Source organism: Chelonoidis abingdonii, chromosome 1, assembly GCF_003597395.2.
Source record: "Chelonoidis abingdonii isolate Lonesome George chromosome 1, CheloAbing_2.0, whole genome shotgun sequence".
Classification (NCBI taxonomy): domain Eukaryota; kingdom Metazoa; phylum Chordata; order Testudines; family Testudinidae; genus Chelonoidis; species Chelonoidis abingdonii.
This window is the reverse complement of record NC_133769.1, coordinates 371,848,230-371,867,996: the sequence shown is the minus strand read 5'-3', so window position 1 is coordinate 371,867,996 and position 19,767 is coordinate 371,848,230. Positions and strand designations below refer to the sequence as shown.

At 46.4% G+C, this 19,767-nt stretch overlaps 2 pseudogenes; one reads left to right on the top strand and one right to left on the bottom strand.

Annotated features, from left to right (window-relative positions):
- Positions 1–11,875: 11,875 nt before the first annotated feature.
- Positions 11,876–12,810, top strand: LOC116822466 (olfactory receptor 52R1-like; annotated as a pseudogene).
- Positions 12,811–16,651: 3,841 nt separating this feature from the next.
- LOC116822467 (olfactory receptor 52K2-like) lies at positions 16,652–17,662 on the bottom strand (annotated as a pseudogene).
- Between the last annotated feature and the right edge of the window lie 2,105 nt (positions 17,663–19,767).

Here is a 19,767-nt window from a genome sequence, read left to right as displayed (position 1 = left end):
CTGTTTAGTTTAGAGAAGAGAAAAAATAAGGGGGCAAATGATAGAGGAGGACAAAATAAAAGAATGGAACTGATTAAACCCCAGCTTGACAAAGACCTGGCTGGGATGATTTAGTTGGTGTTGGTCCTGATTTGAGCAAGGGGTGGGACTAGATGACCTCCTGAGTCCCTTCCAACCCTGATATTCTATGATAATGTGATTCTTTATTAAAATGGAGAAACAGAAAACAGTTCCCAACCTGTACTATCTATAGACACTTAGTACTTCAAAGGGGCTAATTCCCCAAAGCTGAGGGAAATTATCAGCAAAACTGACTGGGAAAAAAAATTAGACAATAAAACGGGAATGAAAATTGGGAGTTCTTCAAGAAGAGCATATTAGATAGCTAAAAAGCCTTGATTCTACAGTCAAGAAAGTGGACAACTTTACCTAAAAATTCCATTCAGTGGCAAAGGGAAAAATCAGTATGTAAAAATGGGGAAAATGGAATAAAGATGGCAAGCAATGCAAATTGGAAGTTATGAAAATTGATAAGGGCATTGATAAGACATCAGGGAATATCTATGCCTGGCAGGGCTTAGGGTGACAAAAATGAGATTATTGAAGTACATTAAGAACAAAAGAAATCCTAGAAAAAGTTTAGAACAATTCCTAGAGAGCAAAAGGAAACTTTTTAATGTACCTAAAAAGTTAGATGTGTTCATGAAATAGCTGTGTTCTGCATTTGGAAAGAAACGGTATGTGGTACTCATTTCACACGAGATGATGAAATACTTTCCAGTCCATCAGTTGTCAGGGAGGATGTTTAACAACATTTACAGTGGAACGTTAGAGTGATGAACACCAGAGTTATGCACTGACCGAACAACCATACATCTCACTCAGAACCGGAGGTACGCGATCAGCAGCAGCAGAGCCACAAAAAGAAAAAGCCCACAAAAACAAATTCAGGCCTAATACTATTCAATATCTTCATGGACAATCTGGAAGAAAACATAAAATCACTGCAGATAAAATTTGTGGATGTCTCAAAGATTGGCAAAGTGGGTGCAGTGAAGAGGCCAGGGCAGGCAGACAGATTTATCAGGAACATTTGGCAAGCTTGGCCCATGCAAACTAGATGTTTTAATGCAGTCGCATGCAAAGTGATCCTCTCAGAACAGGCAATGCAGGCCTGACCCATAGACTACAGCAGTGTATTATGGAACTCAGAGACCCTCAAAAGGATTTAGGGGACATTGTGGACAACCACCCAGCTCATCATGAGCTCCCAGTGGGATGCTGTGGCCAAAAGGACTGATTTCATCCTTGGATGTATAAACAGGGTAGTGGTGAGTTGGAGCAGAGAAATGATTTTACCTCTGCATGTGGCACTGGTGAAACCAATCACGTCCACTTGTGGGATCTACATTTCAAAAAGGATGTTGAAATATTGGAGAAAAGAGCCCCCAAAATAAGTGGAGGCTGGAGAAAATGCCGGATAGTAAGAGACCTAAAGAGTCTATTTACTGTATTAAAAAACAATAAGAACAACAACAACAACAAACAATCAAGAGAGAAATTCCTGGTCAGAAAAAAAGTGGTTAATAATGAGCTCTTTAACCTGGCGGAGAAAGGGCAGAGCACGACACAGGTGCGAATGACAGCCAGATTTTTAGCATTGAGGAACAAACTGCAATGTGAAGTGGTGGATTCTCCAACTCCTCATATCTGCAGATGCAGACTGGATGCTTTTGTAGAAGATCTACTTGAGGGCCTGTCTACACTTTAAATGCTACATAGCGCTTCAGTGTAGACATCACTTACACAGAGGGCAGGGGTTCTTCCGTCAGCGTAAGTAATCCAGCTCCCCAAGAGGGGGTAACTAGATCGATGAAAGAATTATTTTGTTGACCTCATTCTGTCTAAGCTGGGGTCAGTTTGAAATAGCTTCACCTCTCAGGGGTGTGGATTATTTTGCTGTTGAAAAAACAGAAAATGCAGTTTTGGGTTGCATTAACAGAGACATAGAATGCAAATCATGGGAGGTGATAGTATTCTTCTACTTGGCGTTTATTAGGCCTCCATGCTTTCCAACAGATAAAAGTCAGGTAACAGTCCCCACTTTAACAGCAATAGCCCTGAAATGCAAGAGGAGGAAGTGACAGTGTCTGTGCATTAAAATGCAGCTGGCTCCTGAGATCTTTACTCAATTTCTACTCCAAAGGAAGATTTACCTCAGTGAGGCCTGGGAAAAGTACGGGCTAGGGACTCAGAATTTGGTCCTATGCCAAATACCACCTTGGGCTGGAGGCCATCATCTGCAGAAGAACAAAAAAGAGGGAGCTATTTGCACATGATACTGGAGTAAACGCTTCACCTATGGCAAGGGAACTGGGACGTTTAATGGCTGTGCAGAGTGGAAAGGACTACAGACCTATTCTCTAGCCCATCATGCCCACGTTGCCCTGAGTTTGTCGAGCTTGTAAGCTCCTCAGCAAAAGATGTGTACCTGTGAATTCAGTGATGGAACTGTCTTTCCTGGGAATCCATCTCAGGTAGCCGTGCCCCACATCTCTCTGACCAGAACATCTGCAGCAGCATCCCATGCTGAGAGCCAACACAGGGGTATGTACCGTTTATAATATAGCTCTGTGCAATCTCACAGGAATTCATTCAGCCTCTAGGGGAGCATCTGAATGTAAACAGGCTGGAGACAAACCTGTCTGCACTTCTGTGCTCTTTATCCAGCTTTCGGAGTAAACAGTAATTAAGGGACTTTCCCAAAGGGAGATGAGAACTCTTGGGCTCTCCCCTGAGTCAGAGAGGAATTGGCTGCTCTGTGTATTGGTGTACATTTCAAAACTATAATTGATTAATAAGAAAATTAGGGATAATGCTAGATCTCCATAGGGTCTGAATCCTGTAAATATCCAGGAAGACTGGAATGAGAGTAGACAGGCAGATCTGGAGACAGATGCCTGAGGGGAGATACAAACACTTTCTGCAGGCACACAGGGTTGTCTCTCAGGGATCAGTAATTCTCATCAGTAACTATCATCATACTGTGCAACACCTTTCACTGAAGGATCTTCAAAACACTTATCAAACAAAAGTCCCTATGAACATATCCCATTATACAGATAGGTAAACTGAGGTTCAGGGAAACATGAATGGGCCAAGGTCACATTCAGAATGAATAGCAGGATGACAGGGAGAACACAGGAGTCCTGACTTCCCTGCTGTAACCACAGTCTCTCCATCCCACCAAGAGTGAAATGGACTCCTGCTTTGGCAGAGAATGTTCATTGGGTGGGATTCAGAGGAAAGGCTGGAAGAGGGATCTGGAGCCTTCGCCATCCTCTCAAGGTGAACCTGAGGTTTTCAGAACTAGCTGGAGTTTGAGACCTCCCCGCTCCTATGAGGTGTGGATTTCGGGACTTCCTTCTTCGGGTGCAGATTTTGCCTCCTTCTTATGAATTCTGAAGACAGCCTGCAGGAGCAGAGGAGAGACCAGAGGAGAGGGCAGAGAAAAGAGGGTTGTCACGAAGGAAAGAAGGAGCCATTCCGGAGATTGAACAATGGAACAGCCCAAAGGAATTGAAACACTCGGGCAATGCAGCAGACTCTAGGAAGAGATTCAGGCAGAGTTTTGAGATATGCTAGCAACCAGGTTTAGTGAGAAAGACCATCAGAAAATAGCTATCTTCTTAAACAGTGCAGCACTTGAGGCCCTTTACTATCATGCAACTAAGGATTTTTCTGCACTGGCACTTTTGTCTGTTAAAGTTTTGTCGATCAAGGGTGTGAAAAAAACACCCCTCTGACTGACAAAAGGGATGGTGTGAATTTCACTATGTAAGCAGAAGAGTCCTCATAACCCCAACAAGGCTGCACCCAGGATTCATGGGGGGATCAAACCCCAATCTTGTTGTGGTCACTTAGGACAGGGGCTAGGGTGTCCCACAACAGGGTGCTCTCTCTGTTCTGATCAATTCCAGGACTCACTGTTCATTACATATAGTTCAGGCAAATACAATTTATTAAACTATCAATTAAAAAAAATAACGAAAAAACAGGAAAGAGAAAAGTAAAACACATCACTCTGCTCTGCAGCACGGGCACACTACATACAGCCGTCTGTGGAGTGCCAGGGCAGTGCACGGTCTGTCACTTGAATGTCCCAGGCCCTGGCTCTGCTGCAGAGTACGTTGGGTTAGACAGCTGCTCTGGTGGTGGACACACACTCTCAGGCTCTAGGTGGCAGGAAAGGTAACTCATCCTCCCTTCTCCCTCCTTGCCATCCGCAGCTCAATTCCATTCTCTCTAAATGTTACCTTCACCTGAGGCACCACTCCCGCAGGCCGGTGCACCTCTGCAGTTCTGTTCCGAGGATGGAATCCCGCACCCGTCGAGTTTAGAAGGCTTCTTGGTGCTCTTCTTTCGATAGCACTAGTTGATACATTGGCTGACTGGAGCCCATTAAGTAGGCTTGCCCCACATATAGTCTCTACAAGCACTCGATATCCATTGGTATTCCCTGGTACCAGCAGCGTTCATGAAGGGAGGAATTGCTGTCTTCATCTTCTGCCACTTTAACATTTCCAATCTGTCCTGTGCAACTCAGGGGACGACTCTGTCTCTCCGCTTGAGCCAGTGCTCTACTCAGCACAGAGTTTTTCTTAGAGTGCTTGTGATTATTCATTCTCCTGGTTTCTTCTCCTGGCAACAGTAGCTCCTTCAGCTCTCTAATGATGTTCATTGCTAGAATCCCTGCAACTCCTTCTTTCATGTGGCTCCCTTAACAAGCTTTGTCGTTCAGGATAAAGATGCATTTTTGTGTCAGTGTCTGGTCCATGTACTCTATGTCTGCTCCAAGGCATCTCACCGATGGGATTGCCAGTCCATTAACTGCTGCTAGATGTACAAACCATGTGCTATGCATGGTCAGCTCCTTGGCCTCCAAATATTTTTGAAAATGTGACTCAGTAATGGTGGTGACTTCTGAGCCAGTGTCTAACAAACATGCCTGCCACTGGGAGTGGCTGTACTTGTGGATGCTCCAGTAAACAAAGCTTTTCCCAGCCTCCCAGGGCTTACCCTGAACAAGCCGTGAACCAGGTTTGGGAACCACTGAATTAGGACAAATACCTAACCATGAAAGAGCTACGATAATGAATTGACATACATCATAATAAGTGAAAATCATGAATACACCAGCCTATAGGGAAAAGATGTAAGATGAAGAAATACAAATAAGGAAAAGAGGAAAAAATCCCCTACAGAATATGCATCAAATAGAACAGTGTCAGTGTAACATATTATAGAAGTGGCATCCCAGCCTAGGAGGTAGGAGAGAGAGATGTCGTCCTTGGGAGGTGCCAGAATGATGTCCGTTGGTGAAGATGAAGAAGATGATGGTGATGAGGAAGACAATGGCTAGCATTTCAGGTTGTTCTACGGGAGAAGGTGTGAATATATGGATGTGTAGATGTATATTCTGTAGTAGCAGAGCCCGGCACTGGATGCAGTCAATTTCACCAATGCCATGTGCAGAGGTAAAATCCTTCCCCTGCTCCAGTTCACCACTTCCCTGTTTATGTTTTTTTTGGTTCTGTTGCTGCCTGACTGCATAATTCTGGTACCGAATGAGGTGTGTGGTTGATTGGTCACTTTGTAACCCAGTGGTCATAACTGTAACATTCGATGCTGTATAACATCCTCATTGATTGCTAATGAACTGGAAATACCAAACAAAAAATACAACTCATTTTTCTGCAACATTATCAAATTTCCTTTATCTCTTGAGAATTTGGCCTAAATTTCTTTTATCTCTTGAGAATTTGGCCTTTTGAAGCATCATCTGTCCATTTCAACACAATCAGTTTCATTGTTTATTTTCCTCTCCTCTATCATATGGCCCCTTCTTTCTCTCTCCTTAAACTAAAGAGTCACAGACTTTTCAGTCTCTCTGCATGTGGCAGCCTTCCTTATTCTCACATCCTATCTTAGGTCTTGTCTAGGCTTGGGGGGATTGCTCTAAGTTACACAACTTATGTGAATAACGTAGCTGAAGTCGATATACTTAGATCTACTTACCTCAGTGTCTTCATTGCACTAAGTTGATGGTTGATGCTCTCCCGTCAACTCCACCTGTGCCTCTCGCCCTGGTGGAGTACCAGAGTTGACGGGAGAGTGCTCAGTGGTCAATTTATTGCTTCTAGGAGTGATAAATCGATTCCTGCTGGATCAATCAATGCCCATTGATCCAGCTGATAATGTAAAGAAGCCCTTGGAAAACCTCTTTCTCTCTCCTATATCCTTTATAGAGACTTGTCATGGTATCTTTCCCCAATCTGAACCTTAGAGTCCAAAAAAATGGGGTACAAGCATGAATTCCTCTAAGCTTAATTACTAGCTTAGATCTGATAAGCTCCCACCAATCAGGACTTGGAGTGCCTGATACAAATCTGTTCTCCCCAAAAACTTCCCTGGGTAACCCCAAGACCAAATTCCCTTGATTGTCCTCAAAAACAAAGGGGAATAAACCAGTTTCCCTTCCCCCTCCTTCTTCTCTAGATCTTCCCGCCCTGGTACAGCCAGGAATCACCGTGCTTCAAATCTTGAATCACACACAGAAGAAATCAGTTCTTCCCACTGCCCCCCCCCCCCGGCTTTCCTTCCTGGGTATCCTGGAGAGATAGACAGGATTCAAAGCTCCAAGGATCTAAAACACAGAGGAAATTCATCTCTTCCCCTCTCTCCTTTCTCTCACCACCAATCCCTGGTGAGTACAACTCAATCCTTTGGCCTTAACCAGGAGAAAACAATTATCAGGTCATAAAGAGAAAACATGTTTTAAAAAAAAAGGAGAATAAAATATCACTGTAAATTCAAGATGGAATATTACAGGGTCTTTCAGCTTATAGAAACTGGAGAAAAGCCTCCTCCAGCAGAAATACAACTTAAAATACTTCCAGCCAAATATACGTTAAAACTCTACCAGCCAGATACACAATTGCAAATAAAGAAAACAATTAAAAAGACTGAAGCCGCCTTTATCCTGATACTTACTAGAATTAAAACAGAAGACATTTCTTTAGAAAGATTGGAGGAATCTGCTTATGTCTGGTCCCTCTCAGACCCCAGAGAGAACAATGCAAAAATCCAAAAACACAAACAAAGGCTTCCCTCCACCGAGAATTAAAAGTATCTTGTCTCCTGATTGGTCCTCTGGTCAGGTGTTGCAGGTCACTGTTTGTTAACCCTTTACAGGTGAAAGAGACATTAACCCTTAGCTATCTGTTTATGACAAGACTGAACTACCCAAACTGAGCACATATTCAGAGCAGGTTATTTTCCATCCCATTCCTTATGTATTGTCTTTGTTTTGGCCACTGCTTAAAAAGAGCAGGTGTGTCCATTGAGCTGCCAGGTCTTTTCCCAGAGGTGTGTTCTAGTTGAGATGTTTCTTCTGGCATATGTCTTGGCAAAGCTTTGATTTTTTTCCACTCTCAGATTTTGAGCTACCAGGTGAATGAGGAACTCCATACAGCATGAAATTTCTAGCCTGGGTTTCACTGCATTAAGGAACAATGAGCAATAAACAGTATCCACCCTAATGCTTCCTGATTGTGTCTATTAAGGCCACCCACACTGAGACAAATAGGAATTATTGACCTAGGGAGCATCACCGAATATGGAATTGGCATTAGTAGGGTCAGGGGTTCATAATTCATTTCTCTGAATTATGGAAATGTCATTTTTCATGTGTGAAGGCTGACCAATCGCCTTCACCCATGAGAATATCCTCTAGTAGTGCATGTACTGCCTCATATTAATATTGTCTCTCCATCCAGGTATTTGTACTGTGACCATCACCCTGGACCTTGGACACAAACAGAAAGTCAGGGGAAAGCACCGTACATGCAGGTGACACCGTTCTGCCTTAGAGTTGGAAGCCTTCTCCTCTACCTCCATGTCAGATTCCAACACAAGTGAGTTCACCAACCCCTCCACCCTCACCATGCTGGGCATTCCTGGCCAGAAGGAATCCCATGTCTGGATCTCCATCCTCTTCTGTGGGATCTATGTCATAGCCATCTTGGGGAACTTCACTATCCCCTTCATCGTGAAGATAGAGCTGAGTCTGCATGCGCCCATGTACTATTTCCTTTGCATGATGGCTGTCACTAACCTGGCCCTATCTACGTCCATCTTGCCCAAAATGCTGAGCATCTTCTAGTTCAATTCCAGGGAGATCAATTTCAGTGCCTGCATCACCCAGATGTACTTCATTCACTGCTTCTCAGCAATGTGATCTGGGATCTTGCTGGACATGGCTGTGGATCGCTATGTAGCTGTCATAATGTATATTTCCCAAATCTGAACCTTAGCGTCCAAAATTTGGGTACCTGCATGAAACCTCTAAGCTTAAGTACCAGCTTAGATCTGATAGCCTGCCACCACCCAAAAATATTGTGTTTTGGGGCACTCTGACCTCCCCAACCTTCCCTGGGGACCCCAAGAACCCAAATCCCTTGGATTCTTAAAACAAGAAGAAATAAACCATTCCCTCTCCCCCCGCGCCAGACTTTCCCTGAGAGAGACAGTATTCCTGGCACAGAGAGAAATTAGCCTCTCTCTCCCCCTTCCCTCCTCCCCCACCAGTCCTGGTGTTTACACCCACTCTCCTGGGATAAAACAAGAGAAACAAGGAAAGATCAATCAGGTTCTCTAAAAGAAATCTTTTAATAAAAGAAAGGAAAAAGTAAAGAATTATCTCTGTAACTTCAAGATGTAAATATTACAGGGTCCTATAGTTTACAGACAAAGGAAGAAACCCTTCCTCCAGTACCAATACAAATCAAAATATTCCCAGCAACTACACATATAAAACTTAACCAGCCAGATCCACATGTGCAAATAGAGTAAAACAAACAATTAGAAAGCCTAAATTGCCTGTTCTACTTACTATTTGAACAGAACTTTAGAGAGCCTGTAGTAATGTCTGGTCCCTCTCATACCCCCGAGAAAAGACACACACACAGAACAAAGGACCCACACCCAAAACTTCCCTCCACACAGGGTTGAAAGTATCTTGTCTCCTGATTGGTCCTCTGGTCAGGTGTTTAGTTCCCTGTTTGTTAACCCTTTACAGGTGAAAGAGACATTAACCCTTAGCTATCTGTTCATGTCAGTAGCCATCTGTGATCCCCTGAAATATTCCACCACTCTGTCAAGCCCCGTGGTGGCCAAGATAGGTCTGGCTGCGGTACTGCGCAGCAACATACTCGTTCCACCTAATCTCTTCTTGGTGAAGCGGTGCCCCTATTACAGAACTAACATCATCCCCTATACCTACTGCGAGCACATGTCCACGGTGAAGTTGCCCTGTGGTGACATCTGTGTCAATATTTACTATGGCTTCTCTCTGACATTCGTCATCACTGGTGTGAATGTGTTCTTTATTGCCCTGTCCTATACACAGATTCTCAGGGCCATCTTCAGCCTCTCCACAAAGGACGTCCGGCTCAAAACTTTCTTGACTTGCAGCTCTACCTGTTTGCCACCTTAGCCTTTTACATCCCAGCTCTCTTCTCCATCCTCAGGCCCAGAATGTGCCTCTGCATTTCCATGTTCTCATGGGCAACATGAACATCCTGGTGCCCAACATGCTACATCCCATCATCTATGGTTTCAAGACCAAACAGATCTGGGACAGGCTGCTCTGGCTCTTTACTCATAAAGGACCTAAAGTTTTCTCGGTGCTCTGGCTCTAAGGCCAACCACCGTGCCGAGCTGGCTGGGGACATGGTGCTGAGCCCTCTTTCCTGAATCACCTTCTGGACAGTGAGAGAGACAGTAAATCCTTTCCCAGCCCTACTGTGCTGTGTCAGCCTGACAACCTGGGGAATCAGTCTGTGTACAGCTCATTAACGCATAGGTTGCCACCTTTCTAATTGCTGGTAACCGGATTCCAAAACCCTGCCCCTTGCTCTGCCTCTTATGTCAAGTCTCACCCCTTGCTCTGCTCCTTCAGCCTAAGGCCTCACCCCTGTATATTGATCCTCTCCTCCCCTCTCCATCACTCGCTGGATCAGCTCCACCTCCCTCCCGCCCACCCCAGCATCTGCAAGGGAGCCGTTTCAGATTTTGGTTGGAGTGGCAACTTTAACCGTGATTCCAGAGGTTACCTAAGCCCTTGAAAGCTCTAGTTTTGTTTTGTTTTTGGCAGATAACTTAGTAAATAGCAGACAGGAGCACTGTATCTAGTTTGTACATGAAAGAGAGAAAATTAAACAAATATTAAACCCAGTCAGTTCTAATACTGACATGTTCTGGCATCTTGTGGCAGGTCACTTAAGGGATGCTGGTGAGGTTTACAATTTTCTTATTTTGTTACTAATTCTGTGGAGAGACCCTGTCACTTCCTGGATTCTAGCTCAGTCCTGGGAGGTGAGTGAGTTAGAGTGTGTGTGGGGGGGGATAGATCTGGGGTCTAGACAGGAATATCAGAATGGTCACAGTAGGTATCCTGTGGATCCCACTAGCCACTCGTTATAACAGTGGCCAATGCCAGTTGCTTCCAGGGCCGCCCCAGGTGGGAAGGCAAGGGGGGCAATTTGCCCCAGGCCCCGGGCTCTGCAGGGGCCCCCATGAGAATGGCTGAGGCTCCCTCCTCGGCCCCAGCAGGACCAGTCTCTGCACCTATCCCGGAGCCTCAGTGATCCAAGCATCGTCCCGGACACCAGCAGTGCGGCTCCCACTGGGACCCTGAGCTCCGCCCTGCTCCGAGCCGAGTGGCTAATAGCCATTTATGGACTTAACCACCATGAATTTATTCAGTTCTTTTTTAAACCCTCTTATAGTACTAGCCAAATGTCTAAGTGCCAGCACCTGAAGGTCTTTTCCATCTCTGTCAAAATGAACAAGCAGCTGGGTTGAGATGCAGCATGATCTAGGGGCTAGGGTATGGGACTGGAGACCCAAGCTCTATTCCTGGCTCTTTCACTAGCCTGCTCTGTGAACTTGGGCAGGTCATTGCTCTGTGCCTGTTTCTCCTCCCACCTTGTGTCTGTCTTTGCTATTTAAACTGCAAGCTCTTCAAGTCAGGGACTGGACAGTGCCCTAGCACGATGGGGTCCCAGTCTCAGGTGGGGCTTCTAGCCATGACAGCAGTACAAAAACAAGTCAGTTTGTAAAGAAAAGACACTCACCACTACTACAATAAACCACAGGACAAAGACTACAGCCCACACTGATGTGAAACTCAGTAACCAGGTCTGAATCTGAACTTCTCTGACTAGCCCCCTTCTCCTGAGGCTTCTGGAGGTTTAATCCTCTTTGCTCCTTTTGCTAAAGACTGCACCTGTGTCTCCAATGAGATTTGGCTAATGTGGCTCATACATTCATTAGTAGCCCAACACCCATGTTAATTTTTCTTTTTTTTTCCACACAGGTTTATGCATTTGTCTTTTTGTCCTTTCCTTTCCCTAGTTTTCTGGGACGAATCAAAAGGGAGAGCAGAATGCTGCACTGATTATCAAAGAATAAAGTTAAAAAGTCAGAGTGCGCTACTCCCCGTAACACTGCACTATTCTCACAGAAAGCCAGAAGAGGAAAGGGAATCGAATGTCAAAGGGAAGAAACAAATAAACCAAAAAAACCCAGTTTCTTGAAGAGACAGCTGCCACAATGTCCAACTCCATTGATTCTCTGCAAGTTGCTGTCCTGGGACTGGAGCTGGTATTTTGAACAGAGGAACTTGATCCAATGTTCAGTAATTCACTTGCACCCCTGTTTCCCAGGAACTGAATCAGCCCTTATGTGTTCTTTGCTGCCTGTTTAGAGGGTGGAAACTCTCCCAGCTCAGCTAGGAGAAAAACAGCATGTCATGTCATCTCTGAACACCAGCAACAGCTCCCACCCTGCTGCATTCCTCCTGGTCAGCATCCCTGGATTGCAGGAGGCCCAGTTCTGGATCGCCTTCCCTTTCTGCGTCATATATGTCATTGCTGTGCTGGGAAATGTCATTGTTCTCTGTGTTATAAAGACAGAGTGAAGCCTGCATGAGCCCATGTACCTCTTCCTGGCCATGCTGGCCATCACCGAACTTGTTCTGTCCACATCCACCCTGCCCAAAATACTGAGCATCTTCTGGCTGAGCTCCATGGAGTTCTGGTTCCATACCTGCCTCATCCAGATGTTCTTTGTGCATGCCTTCTCATCGGTGGAGTCAGGCATACTCATGGCCATGGCCTTGGATCACTACGTGGCCATCTGCTGCCCTCTCTGGCACTCCAGCATCCTGTCCATCCCGCCATAGTGACAATGGGAAGCCTGGTGCTGACACATGGAGTCCTTCTGGTGAGCCCCCTCGCCCTCCTTGTCAGCAGGTTGCCCTTCTGCCAGCACTGCCTCATCTCCCACTCATAATGCGAGCACATGGCTGTGGTGAAGCTGGTGTGTGGGGATGCTACAGTCAGTATCATTTATGGACTATTTGTGGTTTTTATGGTGGTCAGGATTGACTTGTTTATCATCTCCATGTCCTATGCTAAGATCTTCTGGGCTATACTCAGACTCTCGTACATGGACACCCATCTCAAGGCCTTCAGCACCTGTGCATCTCACTTGTGTGTCATCCTTGCGTTTTACATCCCTGGACTCTTCACGTTCCTCAGCCACCGCTTTGGTCACAATGTCCCCCACCATGTTCACATCCTGGTGGCCAATCTCTACCTGCTGGTGCCCCCCATATTAAACCCTACTGTGTATGGAGTGCAGACGAAACAGATCTGGGAGAGGGTGCTCGGTATCTTCCAGTAGAAATGAGTCTGAGCAGTATGTGCCTGTCTAATTTAATCTAGGGGTATAAAACATTCACCACATGGCCTCTGATCCATTCATGATCTGCCATCACTCACACTGATATCTGATTATAGAGATGGGGATCTCTGTGGATCTCCGTAACCCATCACTCTGAATGGTTTATATCAGCTTTCGGCAATTGTACAAGAAAAATAACGTGAAAAAATCACCTGGTCACAAGTGGATCCCAAATAACTGTGTCTAGTAAATATACCCTGAAGTTCAAGGCTCAGGTATAAACTGGCTGGTTTCTGATGGCTTCTGAAATGTAGAACACATTGAGCTTTGTTACAGCACTCACAAGCAATTCAAAGGAATACTGCTCTCATCCTACACACTGCAGTTAGGAGTGTCTGGTATCCATTACAGAGCTGCACAGCACCATGTATAGACTGCAAACCATCCAACACAGAAACAACAATAGTCTCATCTCTAACTAGGTCCCAGCTTAATTCACACACTATTCCTGAAATAGACAGCAACAGTATTATGAATAATGGACTGTAAGTCGTGTGCAGCTCTACTTGGTGGAGGACTGGGCCCAAGAAACACAGACACACACCTGGCCCATGGAGCCGACAAACTCAGACACACCTGGGTCTCCTGTGAGGGGAAAGGGCCCAAGATACTTAGGCACTGGTCTGGGCCATATGAGGAGATCTGCAGTAAGAAACACTGACACACACCTTGACACTGGGAGGGGAACACACTATACAGACGCAGACACATCTAGCTGCTGTAACGGGAATGGGGCTGAGAGAGATGCAGACAGGATACCCGTCCTACCCCTCTGTAAGAAAAATGGGGCAAACAGACGCATGAAAGGGGCAGAAAGACACAGACACACCACAGCTCCTGAGAGTGGAATAGGGCAGAGAGATACAGGCACATATCCGGTCCTTGTGAGGGGAAAAGGGCTGAAAGACAGACATATGCCCGGGGAATAGAGCCAAGAGACACAGACATACACCCGGCCCCTCTATGAGGAGAATGGTGCAAAAAGACGCAAACACATGCCTGGGCCCTGTCAGGGGAATGGTTCCATGAGATGCAGACACATGGCTGCCCTATGTGTGTAAAACAGTGTTTAGAGACACCGACGCATGGCCAGCCTCTCTGAGAGGTTTGGGGCTGGGAGAGGCAGACGCATGTGTAACGGGTTCAGTCACAGACACCTCCTTAAGACTGTCACCTGATGAGCTGAAATTACCTCTGAGCCCATTTTCCCTGCCTGCCTGGGACTCCAGAACCCTGTCCTGTTGAGCCAAACACATTAGCCTGCTACAACAGAGACCCAGGGTCTGGTCCACACCCCCAAAGCTGCATGTCTAAACTGAAAACAGCTCAGCAAGGTACCTGACCCCAGCACTCTCATACCCAGACCCAAGGGGGTCTAAACCCCAGAAAAATCTGCCTTACCTTTTATAAAGCTTGTACAGAGTAAATTCATAAGCATTTGCCCTCTTTATCCCTGAAAGAGAGAGATGCACAAACTGCCCCCACAGGTAACAATTACTTACACTGGGCTTATTAATAAAAAACTGATTTTATTAAGTATAAAAAGTAGGATTTAAGTGGTTTGAAGTAATAACAGACAGAACAAAGTAAGTCATTAACAAAAATAAAACAAACATGCAAGGTTAAGCTTAGTACACTAAGAAACTGGTTATATTTAATATTTCACCCACAGAGATGTTCCATTAAGCTTCTTTCACAGATTAGACTCCTTACTACTCTGGGCCCAATCCTTCCGCTAGGTCAGTCTTTCTTAGTTCCAGCAGACATCTTAGATGGTAAACAGGGAATTTCCTCACAACTGGCTGCCTCCTTTGTCCTGCTTCACTCCCATATATAGATTTGGCAAAAGGCAGGAGTTCTTTGTCTCAGTTTGACCACATCCCCAGTTTCTCATGGAAAAGTACAAGGTTTAAGATGGATTCCAGTATCATGTGACATGGTGACATCTCCCTGCAAGACCTTAGTCTCCATTCTTCATGCTGTGGCCCACACATCCACAGGAAAGTTAAGCTTTACTGTCTGTTAATGGGCAATTAAGCCCTATCTAGTTTCCCCATTGAAAATCCTGAAGCGTAAGCAAAGAGTCTGACCCAAAGTCTTGAACATAAAATATAGATACATAAGACAATATTCCTAACTTCCTCTGCACAAATAGAATAATCATATCCATGAAATCAATGCCTTTCTAAAGACACGTTACATGAGATAGTTCACATAAAGTGTATTCCAGTTATGTCATATTTATATTCATAAGCATATTTTCATAATACATATGGAATGCAACATCACAACACGCTTGGTCATTGTGAGCAGAATGGGCACCAGAGATGCAATCGTGGTTGGCCAATTCCTGCCCCACAGGAGCATCAAGGGGGTTCCAGACGCACTATAAGATCCAGGTACAGACGGAGGTGCTGGAATACAGTCACCAGCAGGTGCCTGGCCCGTAGCAGGGAGGTGCGGCTGAGAGGGGAAGGCATAGCAAACATTCTGAAGAGAGGATGGCAGAAAGGAGAGTAGATGGGCATAGTCCCCTCACTAGTAGTGGATCCTGTAATGCAATGCTAAACTGTATTGCACTTTTGAGCTACTCAGTGTCCTCCAGGAAAGCCTCTTGTTGCCAGCCCTATAGTCCTCTGTGCACAATCCATAGAGACACCCGCACACACTCACATTCATTTTCAATGGCCAGTCATTAGGTCTCTGCCAACTCCTAGTCATAGTCTTCTTCCCAAAGCTTTTTGCTGTAGAGATAACCCTTCCTACCTCTTCCCAGGCCTCTCCTACTGTCAGTGAAGTTCTTTCTGGCCTGGGAACCTGGAAAGATTCTGAGAGGGGAGAGGGGCAGCTGGCTGGGCATGGGAGGGAGGGTGGCAGAGGGGACAGGGGCAGCTGGCTAGGCCTATGGGGGCATGTGGCATGTAGGATAGGGCAGATAGCTGGATGTGAGAGTATGTGTGGCTGGGTCAGAGGGGAAGCTGGCTAGACCTGTGAGGGTATGTGGCAGCGGGGAGACTGGCAACTGCCTGGGCGTGAGAGGGTGCATGGAGGGTCAGGGGGGAGATGTAGTTGGCTGGGCACGAGAGGGTGCATGGGAGGAGATGCAGCTGACTGAGCATGAGTTTGCCATGTGGTAGATCGAGGGCCTGGTTTGTGGTTAAGGTTCTGGACAGGGCTCAGATCTGGGTTCACTGGCTTGGGCCGGGCTCCTATCTGTTCCATTTGCATTTGTATGACAGTGACCAGGTCAGGTGCAAGACACTCGCAAAGGGGGTTAACCTTTTCGCAGAGGACATTTCTTCCTCACCCCCAATCAGAGAGGTTGGCTGGTTCCCTGAAGCAATTGCTGGCTTTGTCTTAGACTCCCTGTGTCATCTTGGGCTGCCTAGGACTCATCCATCACCTGTGATGTGGGGTGACCACAACCTTGCCTTGCCCATGATTGGTCCATCTTGTCTGTCCAGATTGAATCTCATGGGGCAGGGACGGTTTCTAGCTGTATGTCATACAGCCTCTTGCACAATGAGGCTCTGATCTTGCTGAGTCGGGTGGAAATGACAACCGATAACAATGTTCTAGACCAGTGAGTAACATGTTCTAGAGCAGGAAAAAATTAAAACCGTGTTGTACTGCAGACCCAGAGAAGCGTGTTTATTAGCCCCGCTGCTCCTGTGGGTTTCCACATTATGCGGTGACTGAGCCATCTGGACCCCTGGCCCTGCTGGCCCTGATGTCGCCTGCATGGATCTTGCTCCCCAGCTGCTGACCAGTCCCGTGGGCTTCAGGCTGGTTTGATTCTCAAGATGTGGAGCACCCTTTTCCGGATTCCCAGGGTTCTCACCCCGTAGAAGATGGGGTTCATCATGGGAGGCAAGAGCAGGTAAATGTTGGAGATAAGGATGTGAACATGGGGAAGCCACATGGCCGAAGCTATGGGATAAGTAGGTGAAGATCACAGGGGTGTAAAACACCAGCATGACGCAGATGTGGGAGTTACAAGTGCTGAGGGACTTGTGTTGTGCCTCCTTGGAGGGGAGGCTGAAAACAGCCCGCAGGATCAGGATATAGGACAGGACAATGAGGATAAAATCTGATCCCCTGGTGAGAAATGCTACAGCCAGACTATGGGCACTCATAACCGTCGTGTCCGCAGAGGCCAGTTTCACCAGCACCATGAACTCACAATAGGTGTGAGAAATGACATTGGTCCTGCAGTATGGGAGCCGCTTCAGCAGGAATGGATGTGGACCCAGTAAAATGCCCCCCCTCATCACAACGCACAGGCCTATCTTGGCTACTACCTGATTGGTGAGGATGTCTGAGTGTCTCAGCGCGTTACAGATAGCGATATCGTGATCGAAGGCCATGGCCAGCATAAACGCAGACTCCATGCAAGAAACTGAGTGAATCAAAAAAATCTGGGCCAGGCAAGCATTGGTGTGAATGGCCTGGTCCCTGAACCAGAAAATGCAAAGGGTTTTGGGCAGGGTGGTGGTGGATATGACCAGGTCGGCGAGAGTCAGCATGGAAAGGAAAAGGTACATGGGCTCGTGGAGGCTCGGCTCAGTCTTGATAACAGCCAGGAGGAGGCCGTTCCCCAGGAGGGACAGAATGTAGACGGAGCAGAAGGGGATGGAGATCCAGACGTTCGCTGTCTCCAGTCCCGGGATGCCGAGGAGGAGGAAGGTGGAGGGGTGGGGCATGGTCCAGTTGGAAGCTGCCATGGTGGGGCCAGTTGTGTCTGTTCTGTTCCTCAACATGGCTGCTTCCTGCCCCTGTAACTAACCATTAAAACAATCATTAACCATCTGATGAGAACATGACAAGGTGGTGTTTTGTTACCATTAGTTCTTCACCTGTCCTGTGCTAATGCCACATGAAGAGTGAGTCACAAATGACCTATTCCTGGCTCCTGTGCTGCAGCTATTCCACCCTCATTACAGAGGCTTTTAGTGGTAATTAAGGGCTGTGTAGCAGTTCAAAGCTGTGATTCTTTTTCTCTACACTTCTCTCATTAGATGCACTATGAACTGTCCACGAAAATCCTGCCTGAAAATAGACTCATCAGGCTCAATCCTGAGCTTGTGTAAATGGATGCAGAGCCATTAGAGTTATACCCATTTACACCTGCTGGAGATCTGACCCACTGCAGCCAGCTGAGAGGCCTCATTCGAGCTGTTTTTACTAATTGCGCATTGCTTCCTGAATACCTGCAATAGGGGAGGGGATGGAAAGTGATGTGAGAATTACTGTTCATGTGGGAAATGGGTTTGTATGTCTCAGCCCTGATTATGCAGGGACAACAGAGGCTAATTAATCACTTTGAGGGAATCTCAGGAGAGAGGATGGGGTGGAGTGTGCCCAGGACTTAGAGGCAGCTTCTATTGGTTAGAGATGAGGCCTACTGGAATGGTGTCAAGGATTGTAGCTTGGTCCCACAAAGCTTTCTGCAGGGCTATCAAGCCAGCATGAATTAGAATCATAGAAGATCAGGGCTGGAAGAGAGCTCAGGAGGCTCATCTAGGCAAACCCACTGCTGAAAGCAGGATCACCCACAACTAAATCATCCCAGCCAGGGCTTTGTCAAGCCAGGCCTTAAATACCTCTGAGGAAGGAGATTCTGCCACTCCACCCCCAGTAACCCATTTCAGAGCTTCACCACCCTCCTAGTGAAATAGTGTTTCCTAATATCCAACCTAGACCTTCCCCACTGCAACTTGAGACCAATGACTCTTGTTCTGTCATCTGCCATCACTGAGAACAGCCAAGCTCCATCCTCTTTGGACCCACTTTTCAGTTAGTTGAAAGCAGCTATCAAATCCCCCCTCTTCTCTTCTGCAGACTAAATAAGCCCAGTTTCCTCAGCTCAGCCACTCCTCATATGTCATGTGTCGAAGCCCACTAATCATTTTTTGTTTCCCTCCACTGGATTCTCTGCAGTTTGTCCATTGTTCACTCTAGCAGTAAATTCATATGAGAAGAGTACAACCTTCAGCTGGACTGATTCTGTTGTGTCTAATGTCTCTTTTTGCAGGATTCACAATTACAGCAAAGCTGCCCTTCAGGAGTGCTGGGAGACTCAGGGCTGAGCTCTGCATATTCCTGGGATAGATGTGTCCATTCTCATGGCCCTGCCTTTTGGAGGAAGGACAAAGAAGGTTCATACCAGAGGTCTGACCTGGGAGCCTCTGATCCCAGGAGTCCCATGGACATTCATAGAATATCAAGGTTGGAAGGGACCTCAGAAGGTCATCTAGTCCAACCCCCTGCTCAAAGCAGGACCAATCTCCAGACAGATTTTTGCCCCAGATCCCTAAATGCCCCCACCCCAAGGATTGAACTCATAACCCTGGGGTTAGCGTTGACGGTGAGCTTTGCACAAAAAAAGCACCCAAAGGATTAAGACCAAATGATTACATGATGAGAATGGAGGGCACGCTTGCCATCTTCCCCTCCAATGACATTCTTTCTCCTCCATCTAGTGTCTGTGGGTTTGTCAACAATGCAGCTGGAGATGTCACTCTGAACTCTGATAGAGCATGGATGCTAAAGACAGCAGGGTAGCCCTGATAGTGCAGGGGCTAGGTTGAAGCCCTTTGGAACCTCAAGCTGTGTTTTTGGGAGGCTGGCCTGTTCCATGGCTTGCGCTGCGGCCGCTACGCTTCTACTTGTAATGAGCGAGCTGGGTTAGAGCTGGTGTGGGTACATCTGCAGGAGTTGGGATTTACACCTCCAGACATAGCCTGCCTTTTTTTTAAGAAACGCTTTTGGTAACGTTACTCCTCGCCATCAGTAGTAACCATGCCAGCATTCACAGCTCAGCCTGCAATGAAGGAGCCATGAGCAGAGTTTTGCTGACTATCCAAGTGCAATGTACTAGTTGCTTTGTGCATGCTA